Below are 22,969 nucleotides of genomic sequence, written 5' to 3'. Positions count from 1 at the left end.
AGAAAAGAGTGGAGGACCCCCTTCCCTTTAGAGACAGCAGACAGGAACTTCCATTTCCTCTATAAAACAATGAAGCTTTCACTGAGCACCTCCCAAGGTCAATATCATCATGACACTCCCACTCACGTTCCCGCAAGGCACATCACCACCGCTCACTTTTCCACAGCCAGTGGTGAGTGTGGGGAGCAGAGAAGCTAAATCATCTCAGTTTGTCTTCAGCCCTATGCATAGAAAATTAAGCTTTATTGTCTCTAAAGGGAAACGTCAGAGATTAAAAAAAAAAAAAACACCCACAAAGATGGTTTTAGGTCCCAAGCCTCTGGCACCAATGAAAGACCCTTACCGGCCCACACTCTGAAAGCAGCAGGTGCTTTTTCTGGCTAATGCTGCCATGATTCTTTGAGGTAGGTGTTGTTTGCCCTGGCTCTTTAATCAGAAGCAAAATTAAGTGGAAATAGCTTTCTTACATATATCTTCAAATCAGGCAGCCCTTGGCTCAGAACGCGCACTCTGGGAAAGTTCCAAAACATTAAAGACTTAGAACTTCACAGCGTACGGAATGCCTTTAGTTGTCAATGCCAAGAATGAGAGCTCTGTCAAATAATGAATAGTTTTCTGGATATGATAGTGACTCCCACATATTCCATACGGGGACTTCAGTTAATCAATAGCTAGCATCACTCAAATGCTTTCCTGGGCAATAAAGCCACTAACTTCCACTGTATGGAGCAAAACTCAATGGCTTGCTGTTGGTCCAGAGATAGAATTAATACTGTAATATACAGAAAACAAGGCACACTGTTAGGGCTCAACTGTCACACAGGATTAGCAAGACAAATGGTTACACGGCAAATATGTGTGAGCATTAGAATCACACAAACCTGCTATTTTTTAGGTCAGAAACAAGTTGAATCTTGGCAATTATTTACTGTAAACTACTATAAATTAACAGAGATTTCCAACTTAACATAGAATGTCTTATATTTCTATTAAAATTAATTTGCTATGGGAAGCTTTCTTTCCTTTGAGACTTCAATGATACACATTTCTCCTGGAGCCTTAAGTCTTGAAACACTTTACTTTCTGCTAAAAGTAGCCACAATTGTCCCTTGAATCAATTCTGTGATGGGCCTGGTGGCCGGGGGTGTTCTGCTCCCTGGGCTCCAGTGGCCCCCACTGCTCCTGTCAGGAGAAGCAGGCTGCTCAGGAAGCCTGTGGGCCTGTGAGCTCTCCTGCTGCCCCGCCTGGGACCACAGAGAATCCACCAGAACGTGGCTTGTGAAAGCTCGCTCTGAGACACTGCAGACTGGAAGCTACCCATGGGAAATCCCAGTCTCTGCTGCTGCTGCCTGTGACGTTTGTACAGAGAATGGCAAAATGGTAGTCTAATACTCCACATCTATGCACGCAACTAGAGCCACTTAAAAAATTGTTATCCTATGGGCCAGGCACTGGGGCTCACATCTGTAATCCTATCACTCTTGGAGGCTAAGGTGGGTAGATTGTTTGAGCTCAGGCGTTAGAGACTAGCCTGAGCCAGAGCAAGACAGGGTCTCTACTAAAAATAGCCAGGTGTTGTGGCAGGGGCCTATAGTTCCAGCTCCTCAGGAGGCTGAGGCAGAAGGATCACCTGAGCCCAAGATTTTGAGGTTGCTGTGAGCTGTGATGCCACAGCACTCTACTGAGGGTGACAAAATAATACTCTGTCCAAAAAAAAAAAAAAATGTGTTATCCTAAATAGGGCATGACTCATAATATAAAATAACAGAAATGCTTCTTCCATCTGGTAGATAATAAGACTTGCAGTGAGATTTTTAATACACACAAAATAAATCATTTTAGCCAGACACAGAAAGACAAACGTCACTTGCCATCACTTTCATGTGGATTCTAAAAGAGCTGAGCTGAAGTCTGTTAGTGGAGAGGAGAATGGTGGTTCCAGGGCCAGGTGGGGGCACGGGGTCAAAGGATACAAAAATTTCAATTAAACACAATAAATTCAAGAGGTCTATTATATAAAATGGTGACATTAATTAGTCAAAATGTCTTATATAGATAAAAATTGCTAAGAGAGATTTTAAATGTACTTAACACACCAAAAAAAGATATGTGAGTAATTAGCGTAAGTGTATGGTAATTAGCCTGATTCCTTATTCCACAATGTATACGTATTTCAAAACATCATGTGGTACACCACATACACAATTTTTATTTGCTTGCTTAAAAATTAATAATACCAATTTAATTATTGTAAGTGCCCTTTAATGATTAAGTTAAATTATTGTTTAATTAATTGTTAATTATAAGTCAAATAATTAATAACTAATAATGAGTTAAGTAATAACTGATTAATTGATGATAATTATTAACTCATAATTAATAATTATTATTGATTATTGATTATGAGTTAATTTAATTATTGTAAGTGCCCTTTAACAATTAAGTTAGATACCTGCTCCGTCCCAGACTCTGCCAGTCCCTTCATCCATTTTTCTTTCCACAACTCATCGGCAACAGGACAGGAGCTTCAAACCCAGGTTTCCGAACCCACCCTGGGTCCTGAGGTGCCGCACAGGCCTTTTTTGAAAATCTCCCTTACGGTTGTTTGGCAGCCCTTATGTAATGTCTTTTGAATCAGTTTGGAGCCAATCTGGTGAAATGAGAAGGAGAACAGTTTGCTTTTAATTTCTTTCAGAGAGATTATGTAGGATTAGAAGTTCCTACATGGGGCATAATGGGACTTTTCACGTAGGCTGTGAGTGGAAGCAGCTTTGACAAGGGCTGTCCAAGGCGACTGTTTTCTCAAGAAAGAGAAACAAGCCAAAGTTCACGATAGCTCCATCCTGACCACACCAAACTGAACGCCCGGCTTCACTTCCCTGGGGAGAACCTACGTCAGATCAAACATAAATATTTACCTGCATGGCTTTGAAAGGGGGCCTGCTTCTGGCTGTGGGCCCGGCACTCCCCAGAAGGACCCAGCCAGGCCGAATGCCGTGCTTCTTTTTTTTATTAAGTCATACACACATAGATCATGAATACACTTATGCATGTGTGGGGTACCATGTGTTGATATTTTTAATACAATTTGGAGTGCTTACATCAAACTAATTAATATAGCTTTTGCCTCATTTACTTGATTATTCTGTTAAGACATTTATGTTCTATATTTGATAGATTTGACTTGTACCCTTGCAATATGCTCCATAGGTGTGGTCCGGCCTTTTACCCTCCCTCTGTCAAACCTCCCCCTCCCCTCCCTTCCCACTCCATTTCTCTCCTTCATCCTGGGCTATAGTTGTGATCTATCTTTCATAAGAAAGTGTGAGTAAATATAATTTGGTTTCATAGAAGTACTGAGCACATTGGATACTTTTTCTTCCATTCTCGAGATACTTTACTTAGGAGAATATGTTCTGGGTCCATCCATGTAAACATAATGCCGTGTCTTAACACAGTTGTTCTATGTTACAGACTGTAGAGTCATCACATAAAGAACCCACAAGAAATAGGAAGGAACTCTATCTAGACACAAGCCAGTAAGAACTTCACTGAATCTTTCATCACTTCCAGTATCAGAACGCTGGGGGCCATCTGGAATTTGCCTCTTCTAGATAAAGCCATGCTTTTGTCTTCCCTCTATTTAGAATGAGGGCTGGGTAGGCACTGGTGTCACCCTCAGGATAGAGTTTCATGACACGTGTGCTGGAGGGTCACAGGCTCCCAGGAGCCCACGGATGAACTGCCAGAGCCAAGGGTGACACGGAACCCAAGTTCTGCTTCTGAGGACATATATACTCACAATGTCATCACACACGCCATAAGATGCTACAGAACAAACACCTCCACAAGCCCAGCCCCCTTTGAGCACCTCTGGGGTTGGCTACATCGTTTCAAGGGCCCAGTGAAAACTGAAAAGAGCTAAAAGGTGGTTTTTTTGTTTTTTGTTTTGTTTTGTTTTCCTAGGAAGTCTCTCTTTCAAACTGCCATGGTGTCTTTTGTCTATTTATCACTTACTTTTGCTATGTGATATTCTGCTTCCCCGGACACAGACAGGCACTGGACCAGCGCAGACCTTCCTCAGCATTGGCCCGAGCCCTCTCCAGTCTCCTCATGTCGGCTTGCGGGGTTCACACCCCTCCCTGGCTCTGCTTGCACTTGTACCCAGCCCATGGCGGGGCAGAGGGGACTAGTGGGATCCGGGCGGAAGCAGGGGACGGGCACTGGGAGCCAGCTCCTAGGGAGCAGCAGCAGGTGGAGCCGCATCAAGTAGGCTCCGCAAGCCTGAGGCAGTGTCTGTGCTCCCGTCACAATTCTATTACAAAACACAGATTCAAGGATGAAAGCATCAAGAATGTCAAGAGGGTGGCTGCATACAGGGAGCCTCTGAGCACAGGGCCAGGAAGCCATCCGAGCACCTGCCTCGCCCCAGAAGTGTGCTGAGTGAACTCACTTGCTAAAGCTCAGCTACCCCCTTTGAAAACCTCCGGGTCAGGTGGTGGGGTCTCCCTAACAGGGAACAAAGAGGCAGTGTCCAAAACTCTGCTGAAGTGGAAATAGCAGCCTACAGCCCTCTGCATGGAAGACCCACTCTCCCAGCAGGAGAGGAGATGAGCTGGGGATCTAAGATCTTTGCTTCCGGCTCCAGAATTCATACTGATCAATAGGATGAACTTGTAAGGAGGAGAAAACCTGAGTTTCCTTCTTGAGAAGCAAAGGGGAAAGGAGTTAAGGAGAGAAGCCCCAGCAGATAATTAGTACAGAGGCTGCCATGTCATGGAAATTCAGGGGATTGAAGAAGTGTTCTCAGCTGGGCCAAGAAACAAGGTAGTCAGAGGAGCAGCTATAGATGCCTGGAAAATAAGACCTTAGGAGAGAAAAATAAGAGAGAAAAGAAAAGAAAAAGCACTACAACAGCCTCAGATTCTGAGCTAGTAATGAGACAAAAACCCAGATAAGCTAAAAAGAATAATCATGGGTCCCACATTGTCCAAGTTTTCCATAGCTCACATGTCATCCTCAACACGTGATTTATTATCTCAAAAATAACCCAGAACTTTCTGACACTGAAATGACATAACTGGTGTATTACACCAAGTGATTTGCACTGGATATTGTGCCTAACTGTCAAAGCCAACTGCTCGGGTTTGGATGTGGCTCGCTCCCAAAGAAACTCATGTTGAAATTTGATTCCAAGTGTGGCTGTTTTGAGAGGTGGGGCCTGTCAGGAGGTGTTTGGGTCACGGGGGCAGATCCCTCACAGCAGATCAACTTCTCCAAGTGGGCGTGAGTCCCTGTTCTCTAGAGATGAACTAGTTCCTCCAGGGCAGGTTGGTTCTCCCATTTGGTCGCTTTGCACTCGCCCCCTACCCCTTCCCACTGTGACTTGGAGCAGCCAGAGACCCTCACCGGGCGGGCTGCTCATCTTGGACTCCCCAGCCTCCAGAGTTGTGACCCAAATAAACTTCTTTTCTCAATAAATTACTCTTCTCAGGTATTCTGTTACAGAAACCTAAGGGAACTAAGACACCACCTTCCCTCACCTTCCTGCAGGAGGAAAACCAGAGCTCAGCATGAGTGCTTCGCTCAGAACCACCAGGTGTGCAGGGGCCGGGCAGTGGGACTCGGGGGGCCCAGCCCTCCTGCCTGCACTCCCCTCCCCATCCACAGCTCCTCCTGCTCACAGCACGGGCTACTCTGTACTCCCTCAAGGGACACAAGAAGCGTTTGTCAAGCTCAATGGCCTGATTTTTTATTTGGAAATTGTAATCACTAAGAGTTCAAACAATGCCACTAATGGCAAGTGCCTATGGGATAAAAAAGAGTTTATTGCTCCCCTTGTCCCTCTTCCTTCTGCTCTTAATCATTCCTCTTAGCCTTTCTAAGCCCCGTGCCCTATTTGTAAAATAAAAATAATTATGATTAAAGTAGGTGATCCACAAGTGGATCGTTTAGCACAGCCCACGATCACGTTGACTGCTATCAATACACTGCTAATGTTAGTTTTGCCTCAAGCATCAGTTTGGGGGGCGGGGAGGAATGCCGTGTGCTGGAAGAGATTGCTGGTCTCTTGGCAAGACTAAAGCAAGGGGGGGAAGCAGTATGTGAAGTTAGCTCACATATATAATTATAAATTTAGGGCTTAATGATAATTAAAACCTGTGTCAATGGAAAAGAAGCCATACTCTTGTAAAATAATTTAGAGAGGTTTATTCTGAGCCGAATTTGAGGAGCCACCCCCAAGAAGCCTTGAATAAGGGGAACTCGCAGAGGTGGGGTTATAGCTTGGTTTTATACATTTTAGGGAGATGTATTACCAGTGGGGCCCTAAATTGATACGTGGAAAACAAATACTCGTTTGGCCTCAAAACGTGAGACAACTGCAAGTGGGGATGACAGGTCACAGGTGTGTTTAAAGATTCTTTAGCTGACAATTGGTTGAAAGAGGCTTTGTCTAAAAGACCAGGAGTCAGCGAAAGGGATGCTTGAGACGAAGGGTCTGTTAGTTAGAGACCAAGCACTGGACAGACCCAAGTGGGGGTTGTGTATGTTGAGGACCTGCACGTATGTCTCAGCCGGTTACTGAGTCACAGAGGACATCTCTAAGAAGGGGAGGCCGCATGATGAGGCAGGTCGGATCTCCTTTCTCATGGCCAGCAACTCCGTTCTAGGGATCTTCTTGGCCCAGAGGGGGTCCCGCCAGTTGTTGCTGAGGGGAATGCCAACGGATTTCCTTTTACTTCACCCCTACATTGTATTATAAACCCCACGTGGTTAGAAGCACAGTGGATGAGCTCTTCTAGTCTATATTCTCCTAATTAAATTCTCTCAGGGGCTCCCCTCATCCCACACAAGCTTACTGTTAGTCAGGTGGAAGAAACCCAATGGAAATGTTGGGGGTTGGGGTCCCAGTTCCTCGAACCCAGTTGACCTGGTTCTATTACTCGGTTGAGCTGGAAAGTTCAACCAAGGCTTGGTGGGAATGGAAAGCAAAAAAGGAGGAAATTATGGGAAAGTAAATTGTTCTTTGGTACATACCCACATCCTGCTCAATTTCAGATTAATAAACAATTGCTTGGAATTCACAGTATCTGTTAAGTACTTTCCTGGAAACTGAACAGTACATTGAAGTACATTTTTAAAATATTGTTGAGAGACTATATACCAATAAAAGCTTTTGTCTATAGTGGTAAAACATTGGCTTAGTTTTCCGTAGTTTAAAAAAAAAAAACCCTTAGTGATATTATTTCATTCTACCCTTGAACCACATTGCCTTTATTACCTCCCAAATGCAGAAAAAGAAATCAAGGCCTCCATCCCAACACTCTTCTTAATCTTCTTATCCATCCAGATATAATAATTACTTACACACAAAAAGAAAATATATTTTACCAGAAATTACTATAAGATTAGATTTTAAAGACTAAAGGGAAGCATAAGCATTGTACAGACTTTCTGATTAAGATACTAAATTAAGACACCTTAGATAAAAGAATGAAAGAAAACAAATGATACCCAGCCACGATTGGAAAATGTTTGGCACTAAGGTCCCAGTGAGTCCATTTTTGTGAGTCATCCATCTTTCTGAGTCACGTTTGTGTACGGGGTCAATATTGACTAATTGCTTGTGACACACAAGCCCCCTCCCTGAAGGTGAGACCCACGGCCACCTTAGGGTTCATTCTTTCTTTGTAAACGTACAAACTCGAAGAGGGTAGGAGACAGTGATAGTCAGTACGGCAGTAAGTTGAGAATAACTTTGACCACTTTCTGAATGAGGTGAACCCAAAGTGAGTTGTGCTGGAAAGAAAAAGTTACCAAAAAATGAGAAGAGATCCCTGTCCCGCCAGAAGAGATTTAGGGTAGAAATCCCAGGCTTAGTCAAGAGGCTCTAGATTAAAGGGGAGAAAACGGTGGCAGGCTGTGAAGGACAGCCCCAGACTCCCCCTTCCTTGCTACCAGCAGTTTCAAGGGTGGCACATTAACAGAGCCCTTCTCAGACGTGAAGCTCCCGGCAGGACCCTCTCTGAGGGCCGTTCCCTTTCTGACTCTTCCACTCTGGAGACTGACAGAGTCTCCTTCTTGCTCCTTTATCTGTCTCAGGAGGGCCCCACCCTTACAAGCCTGGGGTGAGCAACTCAAGTGCAGCACTAGGTCTCAAAGACAGATGGCCACCACTAATGTTCCTCGGAGATGGCCCTTCCTTAGAGAGCGTCTGTGTTGGTTTCTGCACGGCTCCAGGCTGTGAGACCAGGCGCTGCAGGGGAAGCTAGTAAAAGGGGGCCAGAAGTGAGCTGGACCCACTCAGAGGGACGCCGGCAGGCTGGTCTGGAGCCGCCTCAGGAGGGAAGGACTTACTTGTGCCCAGCTGCTGAGAATGATAATGGATTGATCTTTAATCTGTGGTCCTCTTTGGGGATAGCCTTAGCTGAATTGTTGCTCAGAGTTACATGGTTCTTCCTTCCTAAGACAGCTCACATTCAGATATCAGTGTGGGGACATGAGACCCACCTCCTCTGCACCCATCAAGAAAACTCTGAAGACCCATCACAGCTCCATGGGAAACTGAAGAGGACACAAAAACATTGAAAAAATATTGTACGCATATGGACGGGAAGAGTCGATGTTGCTAAGATGTCCATAGTACCCAAAGTAATCTACAGATTCACTGCAATCCACCAACACCAAAGGCCTTCTTTACAGAAACGAAAAGGTCCTAAAATTTACATGGAACCACAAAAGACTCAGAATAGCCAACGTCATCCTGAGCAAAAGCACATCACCTGCCTCCAAATCACACCACAGAGCGACAGAAGGCGACACGGCCTGGTGCTGGGACTGTCCTCCCCTGTGACCTTGCCGTTCACCTCCTGCTCAGGCTTCTGTGTAAACCGTGGCCGGGAGAACATTTCTCAATGGCTTATGTGACATTAAAACCGAGTCAAAGTCATCCTGGTTCAAAAACATACTTTATTTTCAGGTCTAAAATTCGAATTAGCTTCATATTAAACAGCTGATTTTTATTCATAGACCACAGAAGCAGAAGTCAGACTGGCCCATTCTAAATTAGAATTAAATTTTCCCAGAGGAAACGACTCAGATGGACATGTGGTGTGGTTCGTGCTCCCTTTCCCCTTCTCCGTAGGTGGAATCTTCTCAGAGGAATACACTGTTGACCCTAAAATGATACCCGGAGGGAAATCAGTGAGGAGAGAGAGCGTCTGATTGCTCTGACCATAAACACTGCCAGTTAAAGCCAGAAATAACTCTGGGAAGCCACCACCATGAGGTCTGTAGTTAGACTTAAAATAACACAAGACAATGTGGAGGGGGCAGATGACCATAGCTGGACACAAGCTGGTCCTGGCTGCCGGCTTGCAGGCAGAGGTCACTGCAGAGTCCCCAGCCTGGTTTCTGCCCAGCCTCCCCCGAGGTGCAGCCAGAGATCGTAGGCGTGTTCTCTTCCCTGGCATGTGCCCTCAGGGCCCACGACTCCCTTGGGTTCACTTTTTTCTGAGGAGGTTGATCTAGCATCTTGATCTTCACTTGAGACCAAAAGATGGACACCAGGGCAGGAGGAGGAATCCTTAGAGGAGCCAGGATGAAGATGGCGGAGACAAGTGTCACTCGCGCTGGGCCAGGTGACTCAGGCCTGTAGCCCCAGCACTCGGGGAGGGTGAGGACGGAGGATTGCTGGAGCTCAGGAGTTCCCGACCAGCCGGAGCAAGAGGGAGACCCCCCTCTCTACTAAAAATAGAAAAATTAACCCAGTGTTGCAGCAGGCGCCTGTGGTCCCGGCTACCCGGGAGGCTGAGACAGGAGGATGGCTTGAGCAGAAGAGTTTGAGGTTGCTGTGAGCTACGGCACCACCGTACTCTACCCAGGATGACAAAGTGAGACCCTGTCTCAAGAAAAAAAAATTGAGCATTAGACGTGATTTCCTCCTCATTGTGGAGCCCAAGCTGCTTTTTCTTTCTTTCTTTTTCTTTCTTTTTTTTTTCCTGCAGTTTTTGGCTGGGGCTGGGTTTGAACCCACCACCTCCGGCAGATGGGGCCAGTGCTCTACTCCTTTGAGCCACAGGCGCTGCCCAAGCCACTTTTTCACTACAGCTCAGTGGCAGCTCCACAGCTCAGAGCTGGGAGACGGCAGTGTCCTCCACCTCCCGGCTCAGTGTGGAAACACTGGGGCCACCTGGCAAGTTTCCATCCAGCCTCTGCTGACCAGGGACATGCAGCCAGGCTTGGGCCTCCTTCACGCTTGCTGTTTCCTTACTGCTTCCCATAGATGTGTTTCATCAAAAAGAAAAGTAAGTCTTGTGACATAGTGAGACCACCGGGTAGCACTTGAAGCTGCTCTGTCACCCTAGAGAGTTTCACGTGTGAGTCGAGTCACCATCCTTTGTGGAAGGGGGTGAGATTTGAAATGGTGATATCACCTGGTCATCTAATTAATAAAGTCACAATATAAAAGGAAATGGCAAAATGCAGGAAAAATTGAGGTCCAAAATAACCCAGAGGTTGAAAAAATAAAAGGGAGAGGACTCTGGGCAGGAAGCATGTCACCATCACTGTGGCCAGAGCTGCCACACTGGGCCCTTCTTTTCCTCCTCACTGAGAGGAACTCCCTGTTGTTAGGGAGGCAGCACGTCCAGACGGACCCACACACACACAACGCACACATATGCACACATACACATATACACACATACACACATGCACAATTGCTGATGGGAAGAACAAAGCCCCGAGTGTCTCAGCCAGTGTCATCCTGACCACTGGAGCCACACGCACGTCATGAGGAGCTGGGGCCCGCCTACGTGACTGCAGAGCTGTGGCCCAAGTCCATGCACCTCCCAGGAGCTGGCTCTTTTTCACGTCCCTCTGGCCTCTTGTCTCTGCTCCTCACGCGAGGCGGGAGATGACAGAACTTCGGGTAGAAATTCCTGAAATGACTCACTTCACGATGCTGGGTGACAGAGCTGTCCCCATTTGACCTTCACAGGAATTCTGCTGTTCCTCATGCAGGGAAGTGTCCTACAGAACAGGTGCTGACACTTGGCTGTGCACGTGGTGAGGATGTCAGGCCTCTGAGCAAAGGGGACACCGAGCAAGAGCGTGAGGGGCGCCGTCTCCTCCCATTTGGCAGCAGCAAGGTTATGTGAAGGGCTGTATTTACTTTCTGAACATTGTAGTGCTCTGTATAGTTTCAAAGTGTTTTGTGAGATGACAACAGGGTGTCTGTAAAGTCCGTGTGCAGTTTACTAGGTTCAGCTATTTTAAATTGATATAGTGAAAAAGAGAGATGCAAGCAAACCCTAAAACCAAAATAAAAATGAGGGGTTTTTTTTTGGGTTTTTTTTTTTTAGTAGAAGCAGAGTCTCACTTTATCGCCCTCAGTAAAGTGCTGTAGCATGACAGCTCACAGCAACCTCCAACTCCTGGGCTTAGGTGATTCTCTTGCCTCAGCCTTCCAAGTAGCTGGGACCACGGGTGCCCACCACAATGCCTGGCTATTTTTTTGTTGCAATTTGGCCAGGGCTGGGTTTGAACCCACCACCCTCGGCATATGGAACCAGTGCCCTACCCACTGAGCCACAGGAGATTTTTTTTTAAGTACTCAATAACGCAATGGGTAGGAGATGGTAGCGCCAGACAGCCTAAACTAAGGAAGCCTGTTGCCACTGAGTACAAAACAGAACTTGAACTTTCTGGCAGCAAAGTCAAAAAACAAAAACAAGAGTGTGACAGTGGGATGTGCATTTTCCCTGAGTTGGGTTTGGAGCATTTACCGAGTGTCAATCACACCTCACAGTAGTCTAGGTTTGAGCTGCGTGTGAAATTATAAGCCTGGGAATTCTGTTGGATGCAGATGGGCCCTGGGCTCTGCTCAGGATACTAAGTAGACACCAGAGCCACTGACAACGACTGCGGAGGAGGTGGGGACTCAGGGGAGTAAGTCGCAGAACCTGCTTCTGGGGATGTCTAATCCCAGAGGCAGCAGATGAAAAAACTAAGACTCACTGGTTGTGAACTATGGAATGGGCGTTTTTATGTTACCTTAAGGGACCCACATGGGCCTGCTAGAGCAAGGAGGACATGGCCGATGTGCACGCAGGCATCACTGTGATGAAAGAGCCCAGGGTGTACAGCGCAGTCAGAAGACCAGCCTGACTTTGCCAGCTGTGACCCAGCAGAGCCCTTCACACAAGCCCTGCAGTGTCTACCATCCTTCAGAACTGCTATGACAGCTATGAGATATTAAAAATAAAAATATTTGAATATGTGTAAAAAGCTATAGCTGTCCATAAAGCAATACATAACACAATATTAAAATAATGTACTGAAGCCTTTTGCTGCCTATTCCAGAGACTCCTCAAGCCCACACACAAGTGCTGGGCCAACAGAACATCCACATTGTTCCCTGCCCTCCTGAGTGCAAAGCCATATCTGAATATTTCACAGGACTCCAACTCCAAATGCCCAACCTGCCTCTGCGTCGGTCCCTTCTCCTGTTTTCTCTTTCTTAATGAATCACATCACCGTCCTCCCAGCACCACAGGCTAGAAACTTGGACATCCCTCCCCAGTTGACTCCTCCTTCTGCTGACAAGTGTTCCTGTGTCTGTTTGTCCCCCCTTGACTCTAACTGCTCCCAGCTGCTCTTCTCCACTCCGTGTCCCCCTCCTTCTGTCTCCTGCCCTTGCTCTTGCCAGTCTCAGCTCCTGAAGGCCAAGTCCAGTCCATGACGCTCTCCTGAGACCCTCCACTGGTCTGCGCAGACCCAGTGCACACCCAGCCTCTGGCCAAGCCCACGGAGCCCTTCATGGTCTCTGCTCTCCTTGCCGGAGTCTTGTTCACTCATCTCTTCCTCTCTCCCAAATCCAGACATACCGCCCTGGAGGTCCCCAATGTGCCATCTCCTCATCTCACCCCTATGTGCTGTCAACGCTTTTCCTGGAATAGTATTTCTATTCAGCTTATTCTTACAGGGATTCAAGGTTCATGCTCACCCATGAAGACACATGTATGTGTGCACGCACACCCACATGCACACACACACACACGTGCACACACAGGCCTCCATCTCCACAGCCATTTGGTCAGAGCACTTCTTGTCCTGCAGTGGTTTCTTTGCTATTTTCTTTACCAGCCAAGCCCCTTGTGGGCAAGTTCTGAGACTCACTGTTTTCTCTCCAGTGACCTATTCTGAGCCGCATAAGGAGGGGCTACTTGCAACCCTGACCGGATGACTTGACGAGACCCAGCAGAAGGAATCTTTTTTTGGTGGCTGCCTAGAAAGGGGAAGGGTCTGCCTCACTAAGCATGAACTTGATGTTGGCCAGCAGGTAGATAAAGAGTTCAGCAGTTCACTCCTAGGGCCCTCTCTTACACTCACGGCATGTAAAGGACAGCTGACCGTCTGGTCATCCTCACGTTCAGGTCTGAAGAGCAGCCAAGGCCAGCCAAGGAGTGTCCCTTTCATTAGGCTAAAGGACTTAACAGAGAAACCATGGCAGAGTCTGTTCTCAGGTCCTGTCCAGCAGGAGTGAAGAGTCCAAGAGAGTCTGAGGGCCAAAAAGAGACAATCTGTGGGGCACAGACCCTTAAACCCTGCAGTCAGGAGGAAAAAAGCGTTCTCCCAGGTCAAGGTGACAGAATGCTCCCACCCTCGGGGTAACCCACTACCTGTGCTCCTGGGCTGAGGGAGAGGAGAGTCAGAGGAAGACAAGGAAGAGCTGCACTCTTCCCTGTGAATCCACTCTCTGCTTACGAAATTACGGAATCCTGCTTGACCATCATTTTCCTTCCTCAAACACAAATACGTTCCTCATTACAATAGGGACTCACAGAGCATTGGTGTTGTGATGTGCTTGGGTGCTGCATAGAAACCCCAGAAAATGGGCCCTCGCTGTCTGAAAAGGCATCTCGGCCCCGTGTGGTTCCCGGCCTGCCCTCTGAAATTCTCACACAACCCACTCTCCTGTGAGTGTCCTGCCGTCGGAGCCAGCACAGACATTCCCCAGAAGGTGCCCATTCTCCCACTGGACCTTAGCAACACAAACAAGCCGCTCGCTTCCATGCACCAGGAAATAAGCAGGGAGGGAAATCGGCTCAATTTGGGGGCTGTGCCGTGGGCTGCTTTTTCTGCTTCGTTAGGTTCCAGGAAGACAGAGGGATAGAGATTCACACCAACACACACGCACATGCACACAGCACACACCAACACACACACACGCCCAGCATACATCACACACACACCAACACACACACACCCAGCATACATCACACACACACCGTGCACACACGCACCTGCCCAGCACACATACCAACACACACACACTCAGCACACACACCAACACACACACACTCAGCACACACACCAACACACACACCCAGCACACACCAACACACACACCCAGCATACATCACACACACACCAACACACACCCAGCACACACCAACACACACACACCCAGCACACACACCAACACACACACCAAGCACACACCAACACACACACACGCCTAGCACACACACCAACACACACACCCAGCATACATCACACACACACCAACAGACACACACCCAGCACACACCAACACATACACACACGCCCAGCACACACACCAACACACACACCCAGCATACATCACACACACACCAATGTGCACACACGCACCTGCCCACCACACACACCAACACACACACACCCAGCACACACACCAACACACACACACGCCTAGCACACACACCAACACACACACCCAGCATACATCACACACACACCAACACACACACACCCAGCACACACACCAACACACACACCCAGCACGCACCAACACACACACCCAGCACACACACCAACACACACACCCAGCATACATCACACACACACCAACACACACACCCAGCATACATCACACACACACCTGCCCACCACACACACCAACACACACCCGCCCAGCACACACCAACACACACACAACAAACACCCTCCCCCCCAGTGAGCAAGTGTGGCCTTTGCCATACTCCTGGCTTCCATAGACGAAAATAGTGAGTTACCTGTATCCTGGTCTCCTGTCAATATTTTAGCAGATTTTTACAGCCTGAGAATCTATAGCTCCATCAGGATTTCCGGCTTTCAATACTCTGGGCTTTATCCATATTAATTTTAAAGAGAAAGCTCCAGGGGAAGAAGGAAAAACCAAAGGAGGTAGAGGTGCTGATGTTCCTTGTGGAAAATAATCATTTTAAAAACCTTTTCATTTACAGTAATTCGCTTGCTAACACCCGAGTTAGCTCCGGTTACACTGAGGAGGCAGGTGATGAGCAAGTAAGGATACCGGTGATATCTCTCTTTTTGTGCACATAAATATATAAATTTGTGCAATGAGCATATGTTTAGATTTGCCAGACTTAGTAAATAAAAATAGAGGATGCCCAGAAAAATCTGACTATCAAACAATGAATACTTCTTAATGTAAGGGACATACATCTATCAAAAAATTATTCATATTTGCATCAGATAGTCAAATTTAACTGGACATCCTCTATTTTATTTGGCAATCACTTACGAATTAGTTATGATAATAAATGTTCAAAAGGAAAAAGGAATTACACATGAAACAGACCAAATGCTAGCAGCATCTCTCTCCAGGTGATTTCTGCGGGCTTTTCCTTTCATTAAACTTATCCTTGCCATAATTGTTATAATCACAAATAAAATACAAATGGAATTTTTAAAAAATAATCTGTGTCAGTTAGGCTAAAATTGAGATAAGTTGTATCCAAACAAAACCCAGATATACAAGAGATGTCTGCCTAGACAGTGGGCAGGACACACCGGATGTGAGGACCTGGAGTCGTCCTTCATGGGGGAACTGAAGAGCTAGTGTTTGATAGTACCCTGGAGTCCAAGATGCAAAGCAACTTTTCCCTTATTAAGAAAAAAACATATATATCCATCATGGGCATTCCCACAAACAAAAGTCCTCAGACAGCACGCAGTGGGAAGCAGGCCCTACCGTTGCAAACTGGAAAGGAGAACGGTAAGATGGGAGTTTTTTAAGTCATCAAAGCATACAAATAGGAAAACGTTAGAATTCAAAGTTCCTAATACATGCTGCATCAATTCTTGCATTTGAATTTGCTCCTTTACCTTAAATTCAGCCATTATCTTAGAGTAGTGGCCTCAAAAAGCAAAACAAAAATTTCATGTCCACAGACAATGATCATCCAACTTTCATATTACAGACCAGAAATCCATGGAGTCTTTGCAAACAAGCTTTACGGAATCACGAATATGGAATAATGAGGAAAATTGCTTTATTGTTCATAATAAAAAGCTAAAGTGTTTTTCATGATTTAACAAATAGCATCAAATAACTTTCATTAATATTCCCCTTAAGTCACAATCAGACACCATATTTGTTTTGATTTATAGTCATTTTTAAATTATTTTCACTTCACTGAATGACTTGTTGAAATTTCATGGTTTCTGTGGTTTTATAAATCACCCCAGGAAATGGCTCCTCACGAATTTGTTGAGATTTTTAATAAGTTTACATGATTAACGACAATTAAGGGTTATTAAGACCTTAACGTGATAAATATTAAATATCCATTGTGGTAATTACTGGCTTTTATTCAAAGTCACTTTCTCGGTAAGAGACACTGCGAGGTGTCTCTGGAGGAAGCACTGATACAGAGACAGCCCTGCCTTTCCACAGCAGCCTTGAACTTCACCTTCTGGTCTCCACTAGCTGTTCTCCAGCCCCACTTGCAGCCCCTGGTAGGGAGCTGTGCAAGGGGCAGAGCTTAGCAGATGGCCAGGAGGCAGACCTGAACGGTTTCATTTTGCTATAGGAGGCTTTTTTATTTATCTTGCTTTTATTTTTTCTGCAGTCTGTATTCACTATCCCAAGGTAAGACTTAAGTAGGCACCAAGACGTGAGAAGAAGCAAGGTACTCCCTGCCCGTGAGCGTTCCCAGGTGGTGAGAAGCTCAGGCAACAGCACCATCTTGTTAACAGCACCACACTGTGACACTGCTCCTGCCCCTTCACACGTGCAAAGCCTGGTCCCTCTGCGCTCAGAGTCTAAGCAAGGAGCCACTTAACTTCTGGATGCCACAGATAGGGGACTTGCTCAGGCCAGTTGCAAAGTCACTAAGCTAAAGGAAACCAGACAGCCAGAAAAAACTGAAAGGTTATTTCATGATATTTCAGGGAGCCCGCCAAGCATTAAGAAAAGATGAACGGAGCCTGACCATGCCTCAGAGCTCACCTCACACCTTCAGCCAAGTTTGCCACAGTCGGGTCAATTTAAGAAATCTGACTGTCACATCTCTTTCGTTCAAAAAACACCTTATTGCTTAGATCCAACCAGGAAGAGTTAAGAAAAAAATGCTTCAAGAAAGAGATTATTTTTCAGAGCATATGACACATGCATACTCTAATTATAATATCCTGAGAATAAGATATTATTTATATAATGTTGATTAATTATGAATATATTTTAATATATACTATATTAATATTGAAATATTACTATTATATATTAATATAATGGTAATGATATATATTAATGTATTATATCAATATTATACATTATTATAATATCAATATTGTATATTGATATAATGTTAATATCTTGGGAAAAGAGGGCAGATGGCAGAGGGCAGAGGAAGTGACCTCAGGGAAGCCTTGGGCTCAGGTGCACAGCTGGCCCTCAATCCCTACCCTACTTCCCTCCTGAATCTTCTAAACAACAATCAAATCCCAGGTTAGAATGTGCCGAGTTTTTGTTCAGAATGAGAAATCCAGCCTATGGGCTGCTTTCTGGAAAAGTGTTTTCAGGAAAAGCTTTCCTCTTTTCATCACTCCTGGCTTCCAAGAACCTGACCCAGATATTTGACTCTGATTTATAATAATCATGATACCAGAATCGGTTCTAAATTATGACACAGAAAAAAGGTAAGTTTCTGGGATAAACTAGAGATGCAGGCTGTTCCCACACAGTTGTGGAATCAATCATTTCTGAGACTCCCTGAGCCCCCAGAGTAGATTTCCCATAGAATATGCTGTCAGGACACCACACCAATGGTGTTCACCACAGAGTCAAAATAACGTTCCACTAACAATATTCTAAAACCCCATCACGCTTGCTTCTGAGAACACATCTAACAGCTTGTCCCTGCTCGGCACACGGGCACCTGCGCCCAAGGCACAGGCGGGTTCCTCCCCCAGCAGCAGACAGGCTGGTGGCTGGGACTTTGGCTCTGCTGGGTGGGCAGCCTCAGGGTGTGGCTCAGCTTAGAAGGCTCTGGCAAAGGGGGAGGAAAGTGCAAGGCCTCCAGACACAAGCATTCCAGAGCCGACCCTCAGCCAGGAGCAGCACCCGACTCTGCAGGGGCTCTCCCCATGGGGCCTGGTGGAGGCAGGAGGAGGGCCCAGACGGCACTGGGGGCGATGGGAGGAGCAGGGTGGGAAAGGCGAGGAGAACCTGACGGGGAAGGGGGGTTTCTTCCTCTTAAAGTTTCTCTTCTCTCTCAAGAGTCCCAGCCTCACCCTGTTCTCATGACTACACCCTAGAGTCCCAGAGTAGCAGCCCGTACAGCCTATGGCTAGGAGGAGTGAGAGTTATAAGAAATACCTGTACAGCTCAATAATGGAACACCTTAGTGAAAAGGGCATGGAGAGGGATTTAGCTCTCCTAACAAGCATGAGAGAGCTCGTGAAATGAGAGCATTGATGAATTGGCAGTCTCTACACCTGTAGTGTTGAGAGGCACAAGATCAGCCTTATATTAGGCTGGAGGAGACGGCAGACAGGAGCATGCGCATTCTATCACGGATCCGCTTACTCTGACTCTGTCTCCTCTCCTGCCTGCAGAACGCCAGCACGGTGTGTCTCTGTTGAAGATCACTAAGCTCTGCTAAAGACTAAGATCTATGTTTCTAAGAAGACTGCTTTACTCTCTCAAAGACTAGCTCTCTCTCTATCTCTCCCTTCTGCTAAAGTAAATAGCCCTCAGGCACATAAGAGCAATTGTTCCTGAGTGAGATAACAGCATAGCGGGTCTGCCTCCAGAACACAGCTAGATAACCAGTCCCAGGTCCTGATAAGTGACGTCCGGAAAGGGACCCCTGACAGTGGTGTCAGAAGTGGGATAGTGAACGCCACTGACAAACGGTGTATCCTTCCTGATAGAGAACAAGCCACTGAGATCAGCTAGACATGGGCTGAAGGGAGAATAAGCTAAGAATAAACAAAAGAAAAAGAGGAGAAAAATAGGGAAAAGAAATATATAAGAGAAAAAGCCAACAAGACAGCCAGCAACAGGTCTTCTTCATCTGGTTTCTTTCCTTCTTTCCTACGTTTTCTCTTTCCAAATTCTAACTACCTCTTCTGTGGGGAAAAAAACAAGCCCTGAGCCTCTGCTGTAGCCCTGATAAAAGCCTGTAGACGGGAAAGAGAAAAGATAGAACTAGGAGATAAGAAGAACCTTTAGTAAACAAAAGCCTTGTAGCCTCGGGGGTAAGAAAAGCCTTAGGTAAAACAGCAAAGAGAAAAGTTTGGGAACAGGTTGTGGGAGTTTATTAAGTTAGGGAAGAGAACTTCTAACTGCTGTCCCCTGTATCTTCACCCATTGCCAGAAGGAAGTAGCTTTTGAAAGACCGTCGCCCCAAATCCCTTTCTGGCAGTTAAGAGTTCTGTTTGAAAGAAAGGAATTGAGGTAGATTAAGGGGGTGGGTGAAACAGGGGAAGTGAGGTTTTGTAAAAAAAGTTAAGACTCCAGAGTAAAAGAAACAGCTAAAGAGAGCTCCCTGTCCCTTTAAAGCAGCCAAAGATTCTAAGAAGAGTTGAAAAGGGAAGATTGTAAAAAGTAAAAGGCCAAAAGAAAAAACGAATACAGAAGAATTATGGCAAATGAGATACAGCATTTGAATATCAGATGGAACAGCTTAAAGATCAGATTAAGGTCATGGCAGCTGATATTAAACAGTTGAGAGATCAGATGAATAATCTTATAGTTGAAGCCAGTAAATGCTGTATGGACATGACAACTCAAATTGGGCAGCTAGAAGATCAGAGGGTAAATCCCCCAGTTAACATCAGATGCTGTAAGTGTGGGAAGCTAGGCCATAAGAGAAGAGTGTTTAAAAGGGAAAAGAATGCTGAATGCTAAAGAAAAGGAACAAAGAGCATGTAAACCTCCAGGTGTATGTCCCAAGTGTAAAAAATGCTTTAATTGGGCAAACAAATGCCGTTCTCAATTTGATAAAGATGGAACACCTTTATTGTAGGGAAATGATCAGTTGGGCCAGAATCAGGACCCACTGGTAAATGAAGACGTTAAAACAACATAGTTTAACATTTTCATTTCTAACTATTCTCAGAAAAACAGTATAATTCAATTCTATGTCATGGGAGCACTCTGCCAGCTTGTTTAGACCTGTGGTGCCTCAGCATAAAACCAAGGAAATGAAACCAGACCAATGGATGATGATGGAGAAGAATTAGATTAAATGTGTTAGTGGAATATTTGGTTATCCCACATGGTGAAGGAGTAACCCACCTCTCATCAGCGTCCGTGTACTATAACCAGGTCCAGCTAAAGAGCCTGGACACAGCCCAAAGGGGAAAGGGACACTCGGGGTAAGTGACTCCTTTAGAAGATTATGAGAGGGAGGACAAAGGGAGGGGAGGGTAACTGAGAGTTAAACCACCTTTGTGCTGGGGAGCACCATTAGAAGAAGGGTCTGGAATCAATTAGCAAAAATTCCGCTGGAAAAGCAGCTTGAAAGCAGGAAAAACTCTGAGGAACTGTGAAGTGTGGGACCCCTGAAGGACCATGAGTAACAGAGCCTTAGAGAGGAACAGCCTTGTCTACGGCCATACCAACCTGAATGCGCCCCATCTCATCTGATCTCCAAAGCTAAGCAGGGTCAGACCTGGTTAGTACTTGGATGGGAGAGGAACAGTCTTTTGAGATCTGTGAAGGGTGGATTTGTTAGGACCGTGAGTAGCAAAACCTTGGAATAGTGAGAGAAAAATCCTTGCTTGCAAAGATTGCAAGAAAAGCGTTATCTTTTGTTTGTCCATTAAGTAAATATCAAAGGAAAGTTCATACAGTTAAAGAAATAGTAAATTCTCTCAGCTAAGATTTTTCTCAGTTTGTTTTCTCAAGTCAAAGGACCCTTAAGGGAATTAACATTACAATCACCATTTTTCCTTTAGTGGCCGCTGAAATTTAAATTACCATATTCTTTTGCCTAGAAAGAAAAGGGCTAGATAACAGAAAGAACTACCCTTGCCACATTAAAAATTTTGTTTGTATATAAAAAGGAGGGGGGGATGTAGCAGCCCATCTAGCCTACAGCTAGGAGGAGTGAGAGTTATAAGAATTACCTGTATAGCTCAATAATGGAACCCCTTGGTGAAAAGGGCATGGAGAGGGATTTAGCTCTCCTAACAAGCATGAGAGCTTGTGAGATGAGAGCAGTGGTGAATTGGCCATCTCTACACCTGGGCTGTTGAGGGGCACGAGATCAGCCTTATATTAGGCTGGAGGAGAAGGCAGTCGGGAGCATGCGCATTCTATCACGGACCGGCTCACTCTGACTCTGTCTCCTCTCCTGCCTGCAGAGCGACAGCACGGCGTGTCTCTGCTGAAGATCACTAAGCTCTGCTAAAGGCTAAGATCTATCTTTCTAAGAAGACTGCTTTACTCTCTCAAAGACTCTCTCCCCCCACTTCTGCTAAAGTAAATAACCTTCAGGCACCTAAGAGCAATTGTTCCCGAGCCAGATAACAGCATAACAGTTGGTGTCTGGAACACAGCTATATAGGCTGGGGCCGGAGACAAACCAGTCCCTTGCCCTGATAAGTGGCATGCTCAAAGGGACCTTGACACCTCAATACCTGGGGTGTCCAAACTCCAGCCAGTGGGCCACATGCAGATTATTTGAGGACCTTTGCTCATCTGTGGGGGTGTGTGGGACATCACAGGAAGGACCTTTCTGTCAGTGCTGTCATTAGTGTTTTTGTATTTACTGTGTGACCCAACACAACTCTTCTTCCAATGAGCCACAGAGGGGAAAAAAAAAGATTGAAGACCTGGGCGGCACCTGTGGCTCAGTCGGTAAGGTGCCGGCCCCATATACCGAGGGTGGCGGGTTCAAACCCGGCCTCAGCTGAACTGCAACCAAAAAATAGCCGGGCGTTGTGGCGGGCGCCTGTAGTCCCAGCTACTCGGGAGGCTGAGGCAAAAGAATCACTTAAGCCCAGGAGTTGGAGGTTGCTGTGAGCCGTGTGATGTCACAGCACTCTACCGAGGGCCATAAAGTGAGACTCTGTCTCTACAAAAAAAAAAAAAAAAGATTGATGACCTCTGTTCCCCCCAAGAAGGGACGCAGAGAAGAAGCCTTCCAGGGCTGGAGGAAAGCCCAGCCTGCTGGACCATGAGGTCAGGGCAGAGGGCCAATCACCACTCTGCAGTTCCCACCAAAAAGGGAAAGGATGTGGCTGCAAAGTAACCCAGGCAAGCAAGGACCAGCAGAAAGGGATGCTGACCATGGCCAGTGGAGAAGGGCAGCACTGCCGGAGGCACAGAGAGGCCGTAGGAAGACTCACAGCCAATTTCAAACTGAGAGGAAGACCTCACACCCTGCAGCCGCTGTGCCTCCCTCCATCCCCCTCATCTTGTCCCCAGCGTTAGAGGGACCCACCCCCAGCTCTCCTCAGAGGCCTCTAAGCTTCTCTTTGTTCTTGAGTGAAAGGTCTCTGTTACCTTGAGACTTGTCCAGTTTACTTTGCTCTCTGTTCAGGCCACCTGTGCTACTGCAGCTTCACTTTCACTTTCCAATTCCAGCTGTGCTGCAGCAGAACTTTCCAGGTCAGCAGAGTAATTGAACCAGGTCGGCTGGGTTCAGGGAACTGGGACCCCAGCGCCTACTGGGACGCCAGC

The 22,969-nt window shown here is 46.2% G+C and overlaps 1 long non-coding RNA gene across 1 annotated transcript; it reads right to left on the bottom strand.

Annotated features, from left to right (window-relative positions):
- Positions 1–57: 57 nt before the first annotated feature.
- Positions 58–22,969, bottom strand: LOC128594497 (uncharacterized). Its single transcript, XR_008382582.1, has 3 exons — positions 22,793–22,969; positions 2,453–2,650; positions 58–221 (listed from the first exon to the last, which is right to left on the bottom strand). It is a non-coding gene; the product is annotated as an uncharacterized LOC128594497 (long non-coding RNA).

The sequence above is a fragment of the Nycticebus coucang genome, chromosome 9 (genome assembly GCF_027406575.1).
Source record: "Nycticebus coucang isolate mNycCou1 chromosome 9, mNycCou1.pri, whole genome shotgun sequence".
In the NCBI taxonomy this organism is placed as follows: domain Eukaryota; kingdom Metazoa; phylum Chordata; class Mammalia; order Primates; family Lorisidae; genus Nycticebus; species Nycticebus coucang.
Note: the sequence above shows the minus strand (reverse complement) of the source record. Positions and strands in the feature narration are given on the sequence as shown.